The sequence below is a fragment of the Lissotriton helveticus genome (assembly GCF_964261635.1).
Source record: "Lissotriton helveticus chromosome 1_1 unlocalized genomic scaffold, aLisHel1.1 SUPER_1_unloc_15, whole genome shotgun sequence".
NCBI classification, from domain to species: domain Eukaryota; kingdom Metazoa; phylum Chordata; class Amphibia; order Caudata; family Salamandridae; genus Lissotriton; species Lissotriton helveticus.
In genome coordinates, this window is record NW_027611654.1 from 3092108 (window position 1) to 3112641 (window position 20534).

The 20534-nt window shown below is 52.9% G+C and overlaps 1 long non-coding RNA gene across 1 annotated transcript in view; it reads right to left on the reverse strand.

Annotated features, from left to right (window-relative positions):
• The window catches only part of LOC144805577 (uncharacterized), a 95257-nt gene extending 88296 nt beyond the window's left edge, over positions 1-6961 (reverse strand). The window contains exon 1 of the long non-coding RNA XR_013605546.1: positions 6805-6961. This is a non-coding gene — a long non-coding RNA (uncharacterized LOC144805577). The remainder of the gene's footprint in view (positions 1-6804) is intronic.
• Between the last annotated feature and the right edge of the window lie 13573 nt (positions 6962-20534).

Sequence of the window (20534 nt, forward strand, 5' to 3'; positions counted from 1 at the left end):
AGGGCTGGTGGGGGTCAGTAATGGGGTCAGCTGTGCTGGTGAGGGTCAGTAATGGGGTCAGCAGGACTGGTGGGGGTCAATAATGGGGTTGGCAGGACTGGTGGGGGTCAGTAATGGGGTCAGCAGGACTGGTCGGGGGTCAGTAATGGGGTCAGCAGGGCTGGTCGGGGGTCAGTAATGGGGGCAGCAGGGCTGGTCGGGGGTCAGTAATGGGGTCAGCAGCACTGGTCGGGGGTCAGTAATGGGGTCAGCAGGGCTGGTCGGGGTCAGTAATGGGGACAGCAGGGCTGGTCGGGGTCAGTGATGGGGTCAGTGATGGGGTCAGCAGGGCTGGTCTGGGGTCAGTAATGGGGGCAGCAGGGCTGGTCGGGGGTCAGTAATGGGGGCAGCAGGGCTGGTCGGGGTCAGTAATGGGGGCAGCAGGGCTGGTCTGGTGTCAGTAATGGGGGCAGCAGGGCTGGTGGGGGTCAGTAATGGGGTCAGCAGGGGGACTATGGGGTCAGTAGTGACGTCAGCAGGGAGGGGGTCAGTAGTGACATCAGCAGGGCTGGTGGGGGTCAGTAGTGACGTCAGCAGGGCTGGTGGGGGTCAGTAGTGACGTCAGCATGGCTGGTGGGGGTTAGTAGTGACGTCAGCAGGGCTGGTGGGGGTCAGTAGTGACGTCAGCAGGGCTGGTGGGGGTCAGTAATGGGGTCAGCAGGGGGACTGGGGGGTCAGTAGTGACGTCAGCAGGGAGGGGGTCAGTAGTGACATCAGCAGGGCTGGTGGGGGTCAGTAGTGACGTCAGCAGGGCTGGTGGGGGTCAGTAGTGACGTCAGCATGGCTGGTGGGGGTTAGTAGTGACGTCAGCAGGGCTGGTGGGGGTCAGTAGTGACGCCAGCAGGGCTGGTGGGGGTCAGTAATGGGGTCAGCAGGGGGACTGGGGGGTCAGTAGTGATGTCAGCAGGGAGGGGGTCAGTAGTGACGTCAGCAGGGCTGGTGGGGGTCAGTAATGACGTCAGCAAAGCTGGTGGGGGTCAGTAGTGACGTCAGCATGGCTGGTGGGGGTTAGTAGTGACGTCAGCAGGGCTGGTGGGGGTCAGTAGTGGTGTCAGCAGGGCTGGTGGGGGTCAGTAGTGACGTCAGCAGGGCTGGTGGGGGTCAGTAGTGACGTCAGCAGGGCTGGTGGGGGTCAGTAGTGGGGTCAGCAGGGGGACTGGGGGGTCAGTAGTGACGTCAGCAGGGAGGGGGTCAGTAGTGACGTCAGCAGGGCTGGTGGGGGTCAGTAATGACGTCAGCAGGGCTGGTGGGGGTCAGTAGTGACGTCAGCATGGATGGTGGGGGTCAGTAGTGACGTCAGCATGGATGGTGGGGGTTAGTAGTGACGTCAGCAGGCCTGGTGGGGTCAGCAGGGCTGGTGGGGGTCAGTAGTGACGCCAGCAGGGCTGGTGGGGTCAGTAGTGACTTCAGCAGGGCTGGAAGGGGTCAGTAGTGACGTCAGCAGGGCTGGTGGGGGGTCAGTAGTGACTTCAGCCGGGTGGGGGTCAGTAGTTACGTCAGCAGGGCTGGTGGGGGTCAGTAATGGGGTCAGCAGGGCTGGTGCGGGTCAGTAATGGGGTCAGCAGTGCTGGTGAGGGTCAGTAATGGGGTCAGCAGGACTGGTGGGGGTCAATAATGGGGTCAGCAGGACTGGTCGGGGGTCAGTAATGGGGTTAGCAGGGCTGGTCGGGGGTCAGTAATGGGGGCAGCAGGGCTGGTCAGGGGTCAGTAATGGGGTCAGCAGCACTGGTCGGGGGTCAGTAATGGGGTCAGCAGGGCTGGTCGGGGGTCAGTAATGGGGGCAGCATGGCTGGTGGGGGTTAGTAGTGACGTCAGCAGGGCTGGTGGGGGTCAGTAATGGGGTCAGCAGGGTGACTGGGGGGTCAGTAGTGACGTCAGCAGGGAGGGGGTCAGTAGTGACGTCAGCAGGGCTGGTGGGGGTCAGTAATGACGTCAGCAGGGCTGGTGGGGGTCAGTAGCGACGTCAGCATGGCTGGTGGGGGTTAGTAGTGACGTCAGCAGGGCTGGTGGGGGTCAGTAGTGGGGTCAGCAGGGCTGGTGGGGGTCAGTAGTGACGCCAGCAGGGCTGGTGGGGGTCAGTAGTGACGTCAGCAGGGCTGGAATGGGTCAGTAGTGATGTCAGCAGGGCTGGTGGGGGGTTAGTAGTGACGTCAGCCGGGTGGGGATCAGTAGTTACGTCAGCAGGGCTAGTGGGGGTCAGTAGTGACGTCAGCATGGCTGGTGGGGGTCAGTAATGGGGTCAGCAGGACTGGTCGGGGGTCAGAAGGGCTGGTCGGGGGTCAGTAATGGGGTCAGCAGGGCTGGTCGGGGGTCAGTAATGGGGTCAGCAGGGCTGGTCGGGGTCAGTAATGGGGGCAGCAGGGCTGGTCGGGGGTCAGTAATGGGGTCAGCAGGGCTGGTCGGGGGTCAGTAATGGGGTCAGCAGGGCTGGTCGGGGGTCAGCAATGGGGGCAGCATGGCTGGTGGGGGTGAGTAGTGACGTCAGCAGGGCTGGTGGGGGTCAGTAATGGGGTCAGCAGGGGGACCGGGGGGTCAGTAGTGACGTCAGCAGGGAGGGGGTCAGTAGTGACGTCAGCAGGGCTGGTGGGGGTCAGTAGTGACGTCAGCAGGGCTGGAATGGGTCAGTAGTGATGTCAGCAGGGCTGGTGGGGGGTCAGTAGTGACGTCAGCCGGGTGGGGGTCAGTAGTTACATCAGCAGGGCTGGTGGGGGTCAGTAATGGGGTCAGCAGGGCTGGTGGGGGTCAGTAATGGGGTCAGCTGTGCTGGTGAGGGTCAGTAATGGGGTTGGCAGGACTGGTGGGGGTCAGTAATGGGGTCAGCAGGACTGGTCGGGGGTCAGTAATGGGGTCAGCAGGGCTGGTCGGGGGTCAGTAATGGGGTCAGCAGGGCTGGTCGGGGGTCAGTAATGGGGCAGCAGGGCTGGTCGGGGGTCAGTAATGGGGTCAGCAGCACTGGTCGGGGGTCAGTAATGGGGTCAGCAGGGCTGGTCGGGGTCAGTAATGGGGGCAGCAGGGCTGGTCGGGGGTCAGTGATGGGGTCAGTGATGGGGTCAGCAGGGCTGGTCTGGGGTCAGTAATGGGGGAAGCAGGGCTGGTCGGGGGTCAGTAATGGGGGCAGCAGGGCTGGTCGGGGTCAGTAATGTGGGCAGCAGGGCTGGTCTGGTGTCAGTAATGGGGGCAGCAGGGCTGGTGGGGGTCAGTAATGGGGTCAGCAGGGCTGGTGGGGGTCAGTAATGGGGTCAGCAGGGGGACTATGGGGTCAGTAGTGACGTCAGCAGGGAGGGGGTCAGTAGTGACGTCAGCAGGGCTGGTGGGGGTCAGTAGTGACGTCAGCAGGGCTGGTGGGGGTCAGTAGTGACGTCAGCAGGGCTGGTGGGGGTCAGTAGTGACGTCAGCATGGCTGGTGGGGGTCAGTAGTGACGTCAGCAGGGCTGGTGGGGGTCAGTAGTGACGTCAGCAGGGCTGGTGGGGGTCAGTAATGGGGTCAGCAGGGGGACTGGGGGGTCAGTAGTGACGTCTGCAGGGAGGGGGTCAGTAGTGACGTCAGCAGGGCTGGTGGGGATCAGTAATGACGTCAGCAGGGCTGGTGGGGGTCAGTAGTGACGTCAGCATGGCTGGTGGGGGTTAGTAGTGACGTCAGCAGGGCTGGTGGGGGTCCGTAGTGGGGTCAGCAGGGCTGGTGGGGGTCCGTAGTGGGGTCAGCAGGGCTGGTGGGGGTCAGTAGTGACGCCAGCAGGGCTGGTGGGGTCAGTAGTGACGTCAGCAGGGCTGGAAGGGGTCAGTAGTGACGTCAGCAGGGCTGGTGGGGGGTCAGTAGTGACGTCAGCCGGGTGGGGGTCAGTAGTTACGTCAGCAGGGCTGGTGGGGGTCAGTAATGGGGTCAGCAGGGCTGGTGGGGGTCAGTAATGGGGTCAGCAGTGCTGGTGAGGGTCAGTAATGGGGTCAGCAGGACTGGTGGGGGTCAATAATGGGGTTGGCAGGACTGGTGGGGGTCAGTAATGGGGTCAGCAGGGCTGGTCGGGGGTCAGTAATGGGGCAGCAGGGCTGGTCGGGGGTCAGTAATGGGGTCAGCAGCGCTGGTCGGGGGTCAGTAATGGGGTCAGCAGGGCTGGTCGGGGGTCAGTAATGGGGCAGCAGGGCTGGTCGGGGGTCAGTGATGGGGTCAGCAGGGCTGGTCTGGGGTCAGTAATGGGGGCAGCAGGGCTGGTGGAGGTCAGTAATGGGGTCAGCAGGGCTGGTTGGGGTCAGTAGTGACGTCAGCAGGGCTGGTCGGGGGTCAGTAATGGGGGCAGCAGGGCTGGTCGGGGGTCAGTGATTGGGTCAGCAGGGCTGGTCGGGGTCAGTAGAGGGTTCAGCAGGGCTGGTGGGGGTCAGTAGTGACGTCAGCAGGGTTGGGGGTCAGTATTGATATCAGCAGGGCTCGTGGGGGTCAGTAGTGATGTCAGCAGGGCTGGTGGGGTCAGTAGTGACGTCAGCAGGGCTGGTGGGGGTCAGTAATGGGGTCAGCAGGGGGACTGGGGGTCAGTAGTGACGTCAGCAGGGCTGGTGGGGGTCAGTAGTGACGTCAGGAGGGCTGGTGGGGGTCAGTAGTGACGTCAGCAGGGCTGGTGGGGGTTAGTAGTGACGTCAGCAGGGCTGGTGGGGGTCAGTAGTGACGTCAGCAGGGCTGGTGGGGGTCAGTCAGTAATGGGGTCAGCAGGGGGACTGGGGGGTCAGTAGTGACGTCAGCAGGGAGGGGGTCAGTAGTGACGTCAGCAGGGTTGGCGGGGGTCAGTAGTGACGTCAGCAGGGCTGGTGGGTCAGTAGTGACGTCAGCAGGGCTGGTGGGGGTCAGTAGTGACGTCAGCAGGGCTGGTGGGGGGTCAGTAATGGGGTCAGCAGGGCTGGTGGGGGTCAGTAGTGGGGTCAGCAGGGATGGTGAGGGTCAGTAGTGGGGTCAGCAGGGATGATGGGGGTCAGTAGTGGGGTAAGCAGGGCTGGTGGGGGTCAGTAGTGACGTCAGTCGGGCTGGTGGGGGTCAGTAGTGACGTCAGCAGGGCTGGTGGGGGTCAGTAGTGACGTCAGCAGGGCTGGTGGGGGGTCAGTAATGGGGTCAGCAGGGCTGGTGGGGGTCAGTAGTGACGTCAGCAGGGCTGGTGGGGGGTCAGTAATGGGGTCAGCAGGGCTGGTGGGGGTCAGTAGTGGGGTCAGCAGGGATGGTGAGGGTCAGTAGTGGGGTCAGCAGGGCTGATGGGGGTCAGTAGTGGGGTAAGCAGGGCTGGTGGGGGTCAGTAGTGACGTTAGCAGGGCTGGTGGGGGTCAGTAGTGACGTCAGCAGGGCTGGTGGGGGTCAGTAGTGGGGTCAGCAGGGCTGGTGGGGGTCAGTAGTGACGTCAGTCGGGCTGGTGGGGGTCAGTAGTGACGTCAGCAGGGCTGGTGGGGGGTCAGTAGTGACGTCAGCAGGGCTGGTGGGGGTCAGTAGTGACGTCAGCAGGTCTGGTGGGGGTCAGTAGTGACGTCAGCAGGGCTGGTGGGGGGTCAGTAATGGGGTCAGCAGGGCTGGTGGGGGTCAGCAGGGATGGTGAGGGTCAGTAGTGGGGTCAGCAGGGCTGATGGGGGCAGTAATGGGGTAGGCAGGGCTGGTGGGGGTCAGTAGTGACGTTACTGGGGCTGGTGGGGGTCAGTAGTGACGTCAGCAGGGCTGGTGGGGGTCAGTAGTGACGTCAGCAGGGCTGGTGGGGGTCAGTAGTGACGTCAGCAGGGCTGGTGGGGGGTCAGTAATGGGGTCAGCAGGGCTGGTGGGGGTCAGTAGTGGGGTCAGCAGGGATGGTGAGGGTCAGTAGTGGGGTCAGCAGGGCTGATGGGGGTCAGTAGTGGGGTAAGCAGGGCTGATGGGGGGTCAGTAGTGACGTCAGTCGGGCTGGTGGGGGTCAGTAGTGACGTCAGCAGGGCTGGTGGGGGTCAGTAGTGACGTCAGCAGGGCTGGTGGGGGGTCAGTAATGGGGTCAGCAGGGCTGGTGGGGGTCAGTACTGGGGTCAGCAGGGATGGTGAGGGTCAGTAGTGGGGTCAGCAGGGCTGATGGGGGTCAGTAGTGGGGTAAGCAGGGCTGGTGGGGGTCAGTAGTGACGTCAGTAGGGCTGGTGGGGGTCAGTAGTGACGTCAGCAGGGCTGGTGGGGGGTCAGTAGTGACATCAGCAGGGCTGGTGGGGGTCAGTAGTGACGTCAGCAGGGCTGGGGGGTCAGTAATGGGGTCAGCAGGGCTGGTGGGGGTCAGTACTGGGGTCAGCAGGGATGGTGAGGGTCAGTAGCGGGGTCAGCAGGGATGGTGAGGGTCAGTAGTGGCGTCAGCAGGGCTGGTGGGGGTCAGTAGTGACGTCAGTAGGGCTGGTGAGGGTCAGTAGTCGGGTCAGCAGGGCTGATGGGGGTCAGTAGTGACGTCAGCAGGACTGGTGGGGGGTCAGTAGTGACGTCAGCAGGGCTGGTGGGGGTCAGTGGTGACGTCAGCAGGGCTGGGGGGTCAGTAATGGGGTCAGCAGGGGGACTGGGGGGTCAGTAGTGACGTCAGCAGGGAGGGGGTCAGTAGTGACGTCAGCAGGGCTGGTGGGGGTCAGTAGTGACGTCAGTAGGGCTGGTGAGGGTCAGTAGTCGGGTCAGCAGGGCTGATGGGGGTCAGTAGTGACGTCAGCAGGACTGGTGGGGGGTCAGTAGTGACGTCAGCAGGTCTTGGGGGTCATTAGTGACGTCAGTCGGGGTCAGTGAGAGGCTCTGGTCTCCCTCAGACTCACCTCCTCGGTCTCTCCTCTCGGGGGGGGGGGGGGGGTGGATCCCTCCTCTCCTGATCTCCGGCGGGGAAAGCTCCGAGTCCGAGTTGATCCCGAGAGCGGAGGAGACCGCGGGGGCTCCGGGCGACATTAACCTCCCGACGGGCATGAGCGGGGTCAGTTACTAATATACTGCGCATGCGCTCAGCTTTGTACACTAACGCCTTAAGACTTCACGGCGCAGGATCACAGCTGGAATACTAATCACTGATGGACGTACTGCGCATGCGCACTGCAGGAAAGGGATTCCAACGTCAGTATTGCGCATGTCCAGCGCAGGTATACTATCAAACTCCACAATGTTATACTAATCATGCATGATTGCACTGCGCATGTGCCTTACACGGAATACTATACAATCACGGTTCGTACGCATGCCCACATCTCTGAGGCAGGGCACTTTCTTCTGCGCATGCCGTTATCTCACAGACCTAGAAGCGTTGTACTGCGCATGCCCACAATTCAAAGGCCTTGCACTTCTGCGCATGCTCTTGTCTCGCAGGCCTGCGCATGCTTCTCTCTGCCGTTCCGCCCGTTCTTAGAGACCTCGTGCTGCCTGTTGTTCTGCGCATGCTCAGACCTCAGAGACACTTGAACCACCTGTGCGCATGCGCGGAGCCGGGGACACTATTGCACAGTTGTACCGGGCCCGTCTATGCCATCTTTGTATGTATGTATTGTATATGTACACGGCGCGGCCGTCACCCAGCGGTGCGTCTCGCGCCCCGTGGAAGATGCAGCTGTTGTGATGTGGTCAGCACAGCCGTGGGAATGACAGAGGCTGGAAGTGGGTCCAGATAGGTCAGAGTCTGCTCGTCTCTTTTTTCCTCGAGCCTCCAGGCCCACAGTATGTTGAAGTGGCCGCGTGGGACCTTGGGTAATCTGGAGTGTTTGGACTGAGCGCAGGGGCAGCCCTGCCAAGGTCACGCATCCGGCGTTAGACTCACGCATGTTCACGCTGGTGACTGCCCCACTGCACTAACATGCATCAGCCTGCCTGTATAGTGCTCTTGACCCCGGCTCGAGGCACTCTCTATTCGCTCAGCTGCACAGTATTGCCTGCTCATCCTGGCCTGCGCTGGGTCAACAGCCTGCTGCCTCGCGTGGCAGTGACTATTTACACTGCAGGGCCTCATAAAGGCATGTTGGTGCCTGCTGGTGAATCAATGATTCTAGCTGAGCTTGAGGACGTCTGTGTCACAAACAATTCCAGGTCCTGCAGCCAGCACCCCCTTGGATCAGGGAGCCCGCGCCTTCCCTGTTGTTGTTTTACGACAGGGCGTCCACCCAGCTGTTGCCACGCGGGATCAGACTGACCACTAACAGGCGGCAGCTTTCTGGTAACTTGCCATGCCCGCCCCAGTCAGAGTGGTACAGTAAAGTCCATGCGCTGCACTGGTGACCACCAGCATTGAGAAGGTCATGGGTCACGCTGAAGTGTGGCAAGGAGTTTCTGTTTGCAGGCAGGATGGTTTCATGAAAGTAATCCTGCAGCCCCACGCCTGAGCAGCTCCCAGCACTGGCAGACAGACACCCATGCCCTCTCTAGCGGGGGGAGGCCTTTGGTACCCATGCGCTTTTCACGTGTCCATTCATTCATTCATTCATGCCCGCTAGGGTCCGTCCCAGTGGAATCTGAAATCAAAACAGATTCACCCGCATGTGGCACGTGTGTTCTGAGGACCAAGGGTCTTTGTCTCACTGCAGGCAGGATATTTTTAAATTCTACAGCTGAGCAGCCCCAGGGGGCCGCACTCATGTTGTTATTCTTGAACTAGACAAGAGCATCATTTTCTGCATCTGCTGATCAAATAAATCGCTCAGCAAGTCCCAAGATGAAGCTGCTTAAGAGTGCAACGTATGTGCATGGTGTGTAGGTATCCCATGTATTATTGCGGCTTCTGCAGGAACACACCCTATAGAGAATCGAACACTTTCAATTTACATGGGACGCTCCCATTTCGTTCAAGCTAAAATAAGAGCTTTAAATGGGACGGTACTCACAGGCATTGAGTACCGTCACTTCTTAGTTTTATCTCTTTGAGTACCGGCACTTCTTAGTTTTATCACTCTGAGTACCAGCACTTCTTAGTTTTTATCACTCTGAGTAGCGGCACTTCTTAGTTTTTATCACTCTGAGTGCTGGCACTTCTTAGTTTTATCACTCTGAGTGCCGGCACTTCTTAGTTTTATCACTCTGAGTACCGGCACTTCTTAGTTTTATCACTCTGAGTACCAGCACTTCTTAGTTTTTATCACTCTGAGTAGCGGCACTTCTTAGTTTTTATCACTATGAGTGCCGGCACTTCTTAGTTTTATCACTCTGAGTGCCGGCACTTCTTAGTTTTATCACTCTGAGTACCAGCACTTCTCTTCTGCTGAGAAGAGTACTGGTACTCATGAAACGCTGGTGCTGGCGGCCTCTCTGACAGCTAAGGTACTTCTGTAGACCTGAGCCGAGCCCCCGCTGAACTATTCAGCTTGGGCTCATTTGCATACCGTCCGGGTGTTCGCCATCATGCTGTGTTGCAAACACAGAAATCGAGGCAGCCCGGTGACAGCGCTATCAAGAAAGCCATGGGGTAACAAGGCTCAAATGGCTTGAATTCCACCTGACTCTTTTGTGTAAGTGTCTGCTTATGTTTATCTGCTTGCCTGTGTTTGTTTTTGTGTGAGTGAAATATGAGAGAAAGGGGAGCGAAGAGAGACACTCTTGGAAAAGATATTAAAGGAACTGTAGAGTATGCTTGTGTGTGCACGTCTGCTTGTTTCTTTCTGTGTCGCTCGAGAATATATAGCATTGTGCCACGCAACAGCAATTAACAGTATTGATGTTGCAAATATTACAAAACAAGGAAATGCACACACAAAATAAACAGTATTAATGTTGTAATTGCCAGGAACGATGTTATGTATTTTTCAGCTTTAGGCAGGTACAAGGGCAAACCTCTTAGCATTCCATGAAATATGCCCTTCACTGAAGACAGTCTTAAATATCTAGTGAAATTTGAGACTGCGGATACCGTAATGCATAAATGGACTTTACCTCTAACAGTTTGGGCAGCCAATGCACCCTAAGTCTCACAGCAGAACAGAAACGAGGACAATTATTCTGAAACTATTTTATTAGTTTTCTTTTTGAAGTGTCCAGTGTTGACAAAATAGCAAGGCACCATCTTACTGCCTCTTTCTTTGCAACAAGCAGTCCACTATAAGTGTAATTAAAAACAGGATACAATTCCAGCTCTCAACGTGCTTTGTCTAGTATTATGCAGGATAAATTACAATAACAGGCAAATATCACAAAAGAACTCGGAGGAACTCATTGTGATTGCTGAGCAGCAAAGAAAGAGGCAGGCAAGATGGTGTCTCTCACTTTTGATGGTTTTGATCCAGTGAAAAAGTAAATTGACAAGTTTTCAGAAAGCTTATGTGTTGCTAAAAAAAAAACAGAACAGGCTGAAAGTGCATATTTGACAACAACCTGGATACATTTGTCCTTTACTTTACGTGCAGGCAGTGCGTCACTCAATAAACCCTTGTTTTGCAAAGACCAAAAGAACAACGCTCCCATGTTTTTAGCCCTTTACTACACTAGATTATTACTGCTGCTTAACTGCTGCCATTTCTAAATGAGTTATAGTTATTTACTATATAATTAAGTGTCCAAGAATATTTCCACTCAGATGGTGGCATGCTCAGTCATATACAGATATTTAAAAAACTTCCAGCTATGAGATATTATCTCAATCTACAATAATTATCAACTGGGTGTTGTAAAATAACATAAAAAATATGCTATATGCACAATTTGAGCAGATTGAAGAAAATACTAATTAAAACGAAGTCTGCAATATGTGTATTCAAGTGACAAGAAAAAAGACACTTAACTTCCTCATTAATTAAATGTAGCAGGAAAGGGCAGGGAGAGAAGGGGTTTCTGTATGGCAAAAGTAAGCACCATGTCCACTGACTAGCGTGGTTCTAGTCAGGGTAACCTAGATACACATTAAAAGAGGACCTGTGCTCACCCTCTGGTAGCTTGGCACAGAGCAGTCAGGCTTATCTAAAGAGGCAATGTATAAAGTATTTGTGCAACACACAGACACACACACACACACACACATGCATGCACGCAGATGCAGACACACACACACCACCCACATTTAGAAAAATAGACAATACATTAATAAATAAATTAAGATCAAAAAGACAAAAATCCAATTAGTAGAAGTCGAGTTGTGAATTATTAAAGAATAAAAATAGTTCTAGTGCTTAGAAGCAATAAGTGCCAGTGCGGGTTATCTGGTCATGCTGGACAGAGCCAAAGTCAAAGGCCGGCTACAGGACCTAAGCAGGCCTCGGTGAACAAAGTATCTTATCCTAGGACAACAGCGAGGTGCGTCGATTTTCTTCACGCAGTGGTGGTGAAGCGTCAGTTCCAAAACCGAGATGTGTTTGTTCCGAAGTAATGCACCGGTTTCTCCACACAGTCGAGGGATGAGTTCTGCAGGCGATGCTTCGGTTCCGATGCGAAGCACTAGGTCTGCTTCTGCCACAGGGACAATGATTCGAATTCTGCTCATGCAGTCAGTGGACGCACCAGTTTCCCTGAAGCAATTATCTGCGTCCGCTTCCAGTAAACGCTTCCAGTAAATGAGGGACAGAATCAGGTGTAGAGATGTTGATCTCCCTGAGTCTCAATAACAGAAGGCAATCCAACAAACCCTTGGAGATCACTTTGGTGCTCAGCAGGGTCAGAGAATAGCAGACAGCAGGGCAGCACATGAGAAAAGCAGTACTTCCAGGGTAGCTGCGAAGCAGAGTGACAGTCCTTCAAGTACCTCAGCAGTTTTTCCGACAGTGTAGTTACAGGTTGTTAGAAATGGTATCCCTGGCTGGCCAGGGCTTGCGCCAAAGTCAGTCAGAGACCACCACTTCCATGTCAGGGCAAGGGAGTTACACGCCAAGATAACCCCTGCTCACCCCCTTGGTATCGTAGCACGAGCAGTAAGGCTAAACTCGGAGGCAATGTGAGTTAAGTGTTTGCGCGTGCACCCCCAGCAACAACACCCAAGGCCCATCACAAAGGAAACTCCACACAAGGTTATATGTAAAAATAGCCTTTGTATTATACCAAAACACATCAGATAAAAACACACACTTTACAATGTGCCAACAGGCACGGGCAGAATTTACAGGGGATATGTACAAGACAGGGCCACCTGGACCACTGTCAGGAATAGGCACTTTAATAACTAGCACTTAGAACATAGAATATAAAACCACTGTGGCATAAATTAGAAAATAGAGCACACCACCAGTAATCACTGGTAACAGGTAAGTACCACCTACGCAACCCTAACCACCTTAGGAAAATATTGCGCAGGGAACCAGGACCTCCCTAGCAACACCTGTACCCCTACATTTAGGGGTATAGGCATAGGAACACTAAACACATGATGCATAAACATACATTCAGCGGTGTAAGGACAAGGCACATGACGCATCAAAACACATTCAGAGGTGCAGGGAAGGAAAACACATGATGCCTAAAAACATTCAGCGGTGTAAGAACAGTTGCGCAGTACTCACATAAGCCACCACCTGTAGCAGTCCCTGGGCCAACTGGCCTTGTTGGGGCTAGGATGCCCTGTGTCCCAAAGTCAGGGGCCCAAACGGAGCAGCTGCCCACTAAGTGCTGGGCAGCTGTGAAGACAATGATTGGGTCAACGCTGGAGCCTCGTGGGCCCAAGAACAACAATGACTGTCCTCTGAGCCCCTCTGGGCTCTAAACAAAGGACTGGCCGCTTGGTGCCTCGCTGGGCTCAAAAACACAATGTGGGCAGGGTGGGAGCGGCCCGCTGCCTTCTGGGGCCGCTCTAAGTGAAAAGGTGCCCCCTGAGCCTCCGTCGCTCTAAAGAAAGAAATGCCCCCACGAGCCTCTGGGCTTGCAACTTAAGGAATGCCTGGAGCCTCTTGGGGCTCTCAATCACAAAATGGCACTCCAGAGCCTCCCAGGGCTCGTAAAACAAATATGCCCCCTTGAGCCTCTCTGGGCTCAAAATCAACAATGCCCTTCAGAGCCTCGGGGTTCAAAGAAATGCCACTGAGCCCCGCAGGGCTCGCAAACCAACAAAAGTGCCCCTGGGGCCCTCATGGGCCAAACAAGAATGCGGCCTCGCAGGGGGAGCGGAGACACCGTGGGAGCGGCCCACTGTATCTCGGGGCCGCTCAAGGACTCTGCCCGGGCCCTCCCAGGACCTCTATGACCACCAGCGCCCCACGCGTTAGAGGGGAGGGGCGGGCACCGGCAATGTGCCCGACGCCCTCCTCTCAGGGAACGGAGCCCCGGCACCACTCACCGGCTGCTGGGACGGGGGCTGCTCCTCCTCTCAAGCTGCTTCCCAGGGCGGCGCTTATCCTGGGCGGCGGGGCTCTCCCCCGTGAGAGCCTCGCCGAGGATACAAGCCGCAGGCCCTCCTTGCTCCGCGGCTGCGGGGTGGGACTTCGGGTTTGGCCGGCAATGCTTTCGGGTCACCGCAGGCAGCGCGGCGGCCCGCCCTGGCACTCACTGGCGGCGCTCCCTCGAGAAGCACACAATCACGGGGGTGAATGCCGGGTGGGTACCGGCTCTTCCTAAGTAAATAATAAATCGAGGTGGGCACTCGATCGGGGTACCAAATCAGCAAAAACGGGTCAGATGCCGGATGGGCGCCGGGGAAGAACAAGGGAAGCACGCTCAAGCGCTGAGGACAAGAGAAAAGCGCTCCCAGGCGCTATAAGTAAAATACAGCACTCCCAGGCGCTATCAGCAAAAATAGAGCACCAGCAAAGTTCTGGAGGCAGGCAGGGGGACAAGGCTGGGCCGAGAGCCAGCTCACTGGGCCTCCAGGCAGGGAGGCAGTCCAAGTGGCGGTCCTCCTGGTGCCCAACAGCAACAGCCCCCCTCAGCAAAAGGATCCTGGAAGAGAACAGTTTGTAAGGGGACACAGCCCCTTTTTATACAGTTAAACCCTCTGTCTGAGCTCAGGGGGAGAAGTGAAGGGACAGGAGAAGTGAAGGGACACGAGAAGGAGAAGTGACGGGACAGGAGAAGGAGAAGTGACGGGACAGGAGAAGGAGAAGTGACGGGACAGGAGAAGGAGAAGTGACGGGACAGGAGAAGGAGAAGTAACGGGACAGGAGAAGGAGAAGTGACGGGACAGGAGAAAGAGAAGTGAAGGGACCAGGAGAAGGAGAAGTGCTGGGACAGGAGAAGGAGAAGTGACGGGGCAGGAGAAGTGACGGGGCAGGAGAAGAGACAGGGCAGGAGAAGTGACGGGGCAGGAGAAGTGACAGGGCAGGAGAAGTGACAGGGCAGGAGAAGTGACGGGGGCAGGAGAAGTGATGGGGGCAGGAGAAGTGACGGGGGAGGAGAAGTGACAGGGGCAGGAGCGGTGACAGGGCAGGAGCGGTGACGGGGGCAGGAGAAGGAAGGGGGCAGGACTGTTCCCATTGGGTGCAGAATCTAGACTGATTTGCATATGGCTGGGTCCAAACTGGAATGGCATGGTGAGCAAAGAAACAATGGATTTAGGCCCAGATCTCTGTACTGGGGTGAATGTATGATATTGTTCTGCATTCAGTTGTTCTTTTTGCTACATTATGATTGAGCAGCTAGCTGGCGACATGAATATGAAGGAGCCTTTGTGGGTTTCTGTGAGTCTAGATTCTCCTGAGGAGTTCCTTTCTCTTCTGAGCCCTGCTTAACACATGTGTACAGGAGGAGCCCTGATTCATGACCTCAATGTTTGAGACAAAAAATAATCATGGATTTCTGAACAATGAGAGTAAAAGCATTAAGGTAACATGTTGTTCCTGGTTATATTTCACACGCTCTACATAAACCTGTATTCCCTATGAGTGTTTGCTTTTTCCTGAATTAAACCTCAAACATGTGTATCCATTGTTTTAATTAAATAACGTTATAAGCTGTAACTGGTCAGTAAAATACTAAACGTACAAAAAATTGGTATGTTTTGCTATTTCTAGCCACGCCCCTGACTCCGCCCACTGATTCAATCTTCGGTTATTCCCGCCCCCTGATTCTCCACCCACAGTTCCCCTACTTTTTTTTCCCCACTTCGACTACTGCGCATAATTGATCTCTGATTTACATGAGAAGAACCACTGTTTGAGAATACTGGATGCCGTCCGATATGTATATGACAAAATGTATATGCTATGACACAATGATACCAATAACAAGTATAAAAAATGCAATAGGTTTCACCTTTGATTACGGTAAAGCCATTTGCTTTGCTATACAATACCGTTAGCAAAGCAAATGGCTTTACCTTAATCAAAGGCGAGACCTTTTGCATTTTCAATGCTTGTTCCTTCTTGCATGTAAGACTGAAAACAACAATAAATAGGCTTGTTTATGTGTTGTCCGGTAACCTTGATCTGCAGCCTGAGGGAGACAGAAGGAACACAGCGAGAGGCCAGGCACGCAGCGCAGTCTGCACAGCTCCACTTGCCATGTAGAGCAACTGCCCAGTGTGGTAGTGTGCAGCTGCCTCGACAACCAGCGTGATTCTGGTTATAGGTGGGGGACCCTGTGAGGTGCGCCCCTCCCGCTTACAGGCACACACCACCAGAGGGCTCAGAATCTGATAACAGAAAGCACTGGAGACTGAAGAGGGCCACAGGTGCCCTGCACGTTCACGGGCAGCGTCCTTGCTTGTGCCTACCTCCTTTCTACTGGGGTACAGTTTGGGGGCATTCTTTTCCGGGATGCCTGCATTGTTGGAGAAGGGGGTAGTGACCAGGAGGGACTGTAGGCCACAGAAATGCCCATGGATTCCACTGCATTCATCAAAGCCGATGTCTGAAAGTGCCTACATCAGCTGCTTCGGGCTCCTGCTGCGTGGCCAAGAGGGGACCCATCTGCACCAACCAGTGCCAAGAGGAGGTGGGGCGGGACGCCCTCTTTGGTTTGAGCTTTGGTGAGTAGAGTGAAGGCTATTTGCTACCTGTAAATGAGGATTAAGGGAGTCTACCACATAGAACAGGGCCAAGGAATAAGGTATTGTGTCCTTTGAATTTGATAATTAGTAATCTGTCTTGTATCCCTTTTGGCCTTTTTTTTAACTCCCTGCTTGGAATCGTTTTGTTGCACTCCAGTCCTACTAGGGGATAAATGGTATTAACAGCTACCTCAAACAAAAAGAAAGGTCCCCCTCAGAAATAGACACCTCACGCTGCTGCTATCCAAGTATCATCTATAGAAGGCTTTCTCCATTGGGCTGTGGTGGATGTAGCGAAGGAAATTGAACTTGTAGAAAGTAGGCTTTCACTGGACAGAGACATTTCCCTCCTTCGTGGGTCGCTCTCTGACACAAATGGGAAGGGGCTCACCAGCAATAGGAGACCATTGGGGTATTCTGAGGATCCTTGTAAGGCGCCTTGATGCCTTCGGGCAAAGTTGCGCGTTTATAAGTTTACTTTCATTCACTACCCCAGTTGCCAACCTAAGGCATAAGCAGACAATGCAGTCTTGCATTCTGACCCAGCCCCCCCACAGAGGATTTTCCAGGGGTCCAACCTCCTTCAATGTCAGTGGGAGATGAGGTCTCTCCCCTCAGGATTACTTTGATGAGGGATTTAGAAACATTATTAAACAGCAAGTTGGACCCAATCCTGCTTAGAATTTCCCGCATTGAGGATGGGGTTTTATGTGTACTTTCCCTTGTGACCAAGGAGAGGGCGGGGTGCAAGGGTGGTCAGGAGCAGGGTTTATTAGCAGAGCTGCAAGGTCCAGTTTCTTGAAAGGGCTCGAGGATGGGTTTTGCATCAACCCATGACAAGGGCTTTCGGGGGTTACTCGTGTTTCTGTTGAACTTGATGCCCTGCCCCACCATCTGCATGAGGGGAGGAGTTAGCACTCAGTGCCTCAAAGCATGAGTGGAATGGTGGTAAATTTGCCACCAGACGCAACCCATTATCTCATTGTTCTGGGAAATGTTCCCCCTGCTGTGGCTCCACCAGGGATTTATTTCAGGAGCTTAAGAATAAGGTGATGCATTGTTTTAGATCTCATCTCTCTTTAAGGAGGGGGTTTGCGGATTCTATCAATATGGCATGGAGGGTAGGTTTCATTGGTAAGGATAGGAAACCCTTGGTGGGAGATTGTGTGATGGTTAACTTTAATAAACATTTGTTACCTGGGAATCTACTTGTTTCTGCCCCCTGATCAACATCAGGCTCATCAGGGATAGTTGCCTTGTCACTGAGTTTCTTCTAGAGACCGGTTATCCTAGCCAATCCAGCAGACTCTCATCTCTCGGTGGCTTATCCTGCTATTGATTACCTGGTTTTTGGCAGACCACCTTAGTGCCCGCTGGAAATCGATAACATCTTTTTCCTAGAGGGTTACATGACTTTTTTTGTACCAGCTGTTATCTAAATGGCAGTGAGGCGAAAAGGGGGTTTAGTGATACTTTTCAGATTTTAGCTGAGTGGTTACATTGCAGACCTTAACTGCTATGGTGATACAACGCAGGGACTACTGTTCCCAATCCCTGGGGCCTGTTAATTGGTGGTGGCTAATTTTTACAAATGCAAGTGCGGGGGTTTAGAGCCCCGAGGACTTTCAAATTTGAACTATCACTTGAGGTCCTTTCCAGTTAATTGGGGTGGACAAGCCCAAATTGTGTTGGCTGGTGATTTTAATTGTCGTTTATATAATCTTCCCCTTGATGGCTGTTCCCCTTCTGGCAGTTGTTGGCTGAACTTCACTTTGTTCACTCACAAGGCAGTAGGGAGTTAAATGAGCTCTTAGACTCAAATAATAAGGTTTTTAGAGCAAAGACACTAGGGAATTCTTCAAACCCAGTAATTCACCCGTCTTACAAAGGAAGGGGCGGAGGAAGGCTTATTGATATTATTTTTGTTTCAGCACCTTTATATTTCTACATTTCCTATTTAATATCATTGCTAGTCCTTCTAGTGACCACAATCCCTTATCCGTAAGTTTGGATATTGCCTTGGGCCCAAAACATTACTCAAGGGGGGCTCTGAAGTGCCTTTTGGCCGTCAACGTGGGGAGAAGGTTAAAATGGTCCCAGGTTGACCCCCAGTGCTCCCAAACCTCTCTCTCTACAACTTGCCAATGGGAGTTTGTCGTTTGTTTGGATAGTGAGGCTGGTGGGAGGGAGGTATTGGAAGCTTTTAAATGCATAGATCAAGGGTTTTGCAAACCTTGACTGTGTAGTCTCATACCAATCGGGTGGCACGAAACCCGAAATGGTTTGATAGTGATTGCTTGAGATCCCTGTCACTTTTGAAGATGGAGTTGAAGCAATCACGAAGGACGGGCAGCTGATTAGAAATTGTAGGCACGTGTACAAGCAGGAAAAAAAGGTGTGTAAATATAATTCACAGGAATTAGCCTAGGAGGAGCTATGTCAAGCCAGTGAAACGGGGGACAGCTCTCTCTTCTAGTGCGTTTATCAACAGGCCTTGTGTTGCTGAGGGTTCTGTTCTGCTTCTATGCAATCAAATTTCAGAGTAGCAGTGGGTAGAGAATTTTGAGGGCCTTTATAATCAGAGGGCTGATGGGAAAGTTAATATCCATGCTGCATCTGTGTCTGCTAGTAACAAAGTGGTGTTCACATTAGATGACATCACAAAAGGCATTCTAGCCCAGTCCAGCAACAAGGCCCCGGGCTGGACAACATACCACCTGACCGGTTTAATGGAAATATGGAAGTCTGTGCCACTTTTTTAATGCAGGTCTTAAATGTGGTTGTACAGCAGGGGCCCTTACCCTCTTGGTCAACCACAGTGATGGTCCACATTTTTAAGAAGGGGGATAAAGAGAACCCAGAATATCACCGTTCATTTTCTTACTGGATTCTACAGTTAAGGTCTTGGTAGGGTGATTCTAAATAGGCTGTGCGACTGGGCAGATAAAAAGAAAGAAGATTCTGAGTGATGTCCAGTATGACTTTAGTGTGGAAGGTCAACTTCATAGCAATGTCTGAAGAATTAATAATAGGTATAAAGTGGCTTGGCCTGAATTCTTACACCTGGCTTTGATGGACTTGACGACTTCTCTAACTAGGGTGAACCAAGCCAAACTATGGGCTTTGATCAGTGAGATGGGGGTCAATCCCAGAATTCTGGCTCTTTAGCTGATCCCCACTCCTTTACCTCTGCCTTGGTGCACTTTTCTCAAGATGCTAAGTGCACTCAATCATTTTGGAATGAGTTGTGGGGTTCGGCAGGGGTGTTACCGGCCCTTTTTTCTGTTCAGCTTATATGTTAATGGATTGGAGTATGCGCGATTACCTGTTTTGGCCAATTGTCCTAAGATTATTGACAGATCTCTCCCTGTTCTATTATATGTGGATGACATGGTCCTGATAGCTTGGACTGCACAAGGGTTGGGCCTGTTGTTGGCTGAATATGTTTTTTTGGGGGGCTTCTAGACGTAACGGCTAACTTTTCAAAGTCCTACATAATGGTAGTGGGCCCCAAAGCATCAAGGTATCAAATGGTACCCTGAGTAAAGTCAAGGCCTTCACCTATTTGGGTATTTTATTTAATGTTAAGAAGTGTTGGAAACCTCTGATTGAAGCCAAAAGATAGGAGTCTGTAAAAAACTATGGGGGTGGTTTCTAGTTTTGCACATAGGCTTAGGTCTAGGGTACCAAGGGATCTCACAAATTCATCAGGCCAAGTATATTGCAGAGCTGTGGTATGGAAGTGAGGTCTGGGGTATGTTAAGTTGAATCAGATTCAAATAATGGAGAATAATTCCTTGCGTAAATGATCCAGGTCCCCCACTCAACTCCAACATTTTCTGTGCATAATGAACTGGGTCTTGATTATGTTGCGGTATAGTGTAGTTCCTATATTCCCAATAGGCTCTGCGCATTGGAATAATATATCCTATAGATTTGACATAGGACTTAGGTCTACTAGGTCTCTATCAAATATATTAGACTTAATTGTGAGTGCCAGCTAGCTCAGAGGTCACTAGAAACTTTCTCGAATAAACAAGAAGGGATTAGTTTCTGACACCTGCATAAACATGACAACTTTGTTTCCCAAGATAAAACGTATCTTCAGAGTTGTGGAAACAATAGATAGATATTTTACTCAGTCAATCGTACATGCTTCGTTTCATCAGAGGTGCAGAGAAATAGAGAGACAGGCGTTTTCAATAAAAGTATTTATTAAACAGTCTTCTTTCTCATGCAGAAGAAATGTACTGCTACAATCGTAATACATGAGATGTATCTGAGACAGGAGTGTAAACATTTCTTGCTGGCTCTGGTACAGATTTGTTTATAATTGAACTGTGTTTAGTGGTAAAAAGGAAGTTATAAAATTGAAGGAGTCTGACATTCAAAGTCAGCTAGTGTTTAAGCATGCAGCAGCGTGGTACACTCCCTGTGTAACACATGTCAACACCAGGACTTGATATGTAATTTATATTCATATTATTGGCAGGATGTACATAGACTAAACCATCATAATTTTTTGATGTTATTTCAAATAAAGGGATTTCAGTTTCCTCCATGGTTACACATTAAGTCAGCATTAGCATCCTATCAGAAGGAGCCTCTTATCTTTTCCCAAGTCAGTATCTTTGGGCGGTTGCAGTGCCAGGGCTTCAAACATTCAATGCACCAAGTAGAGCA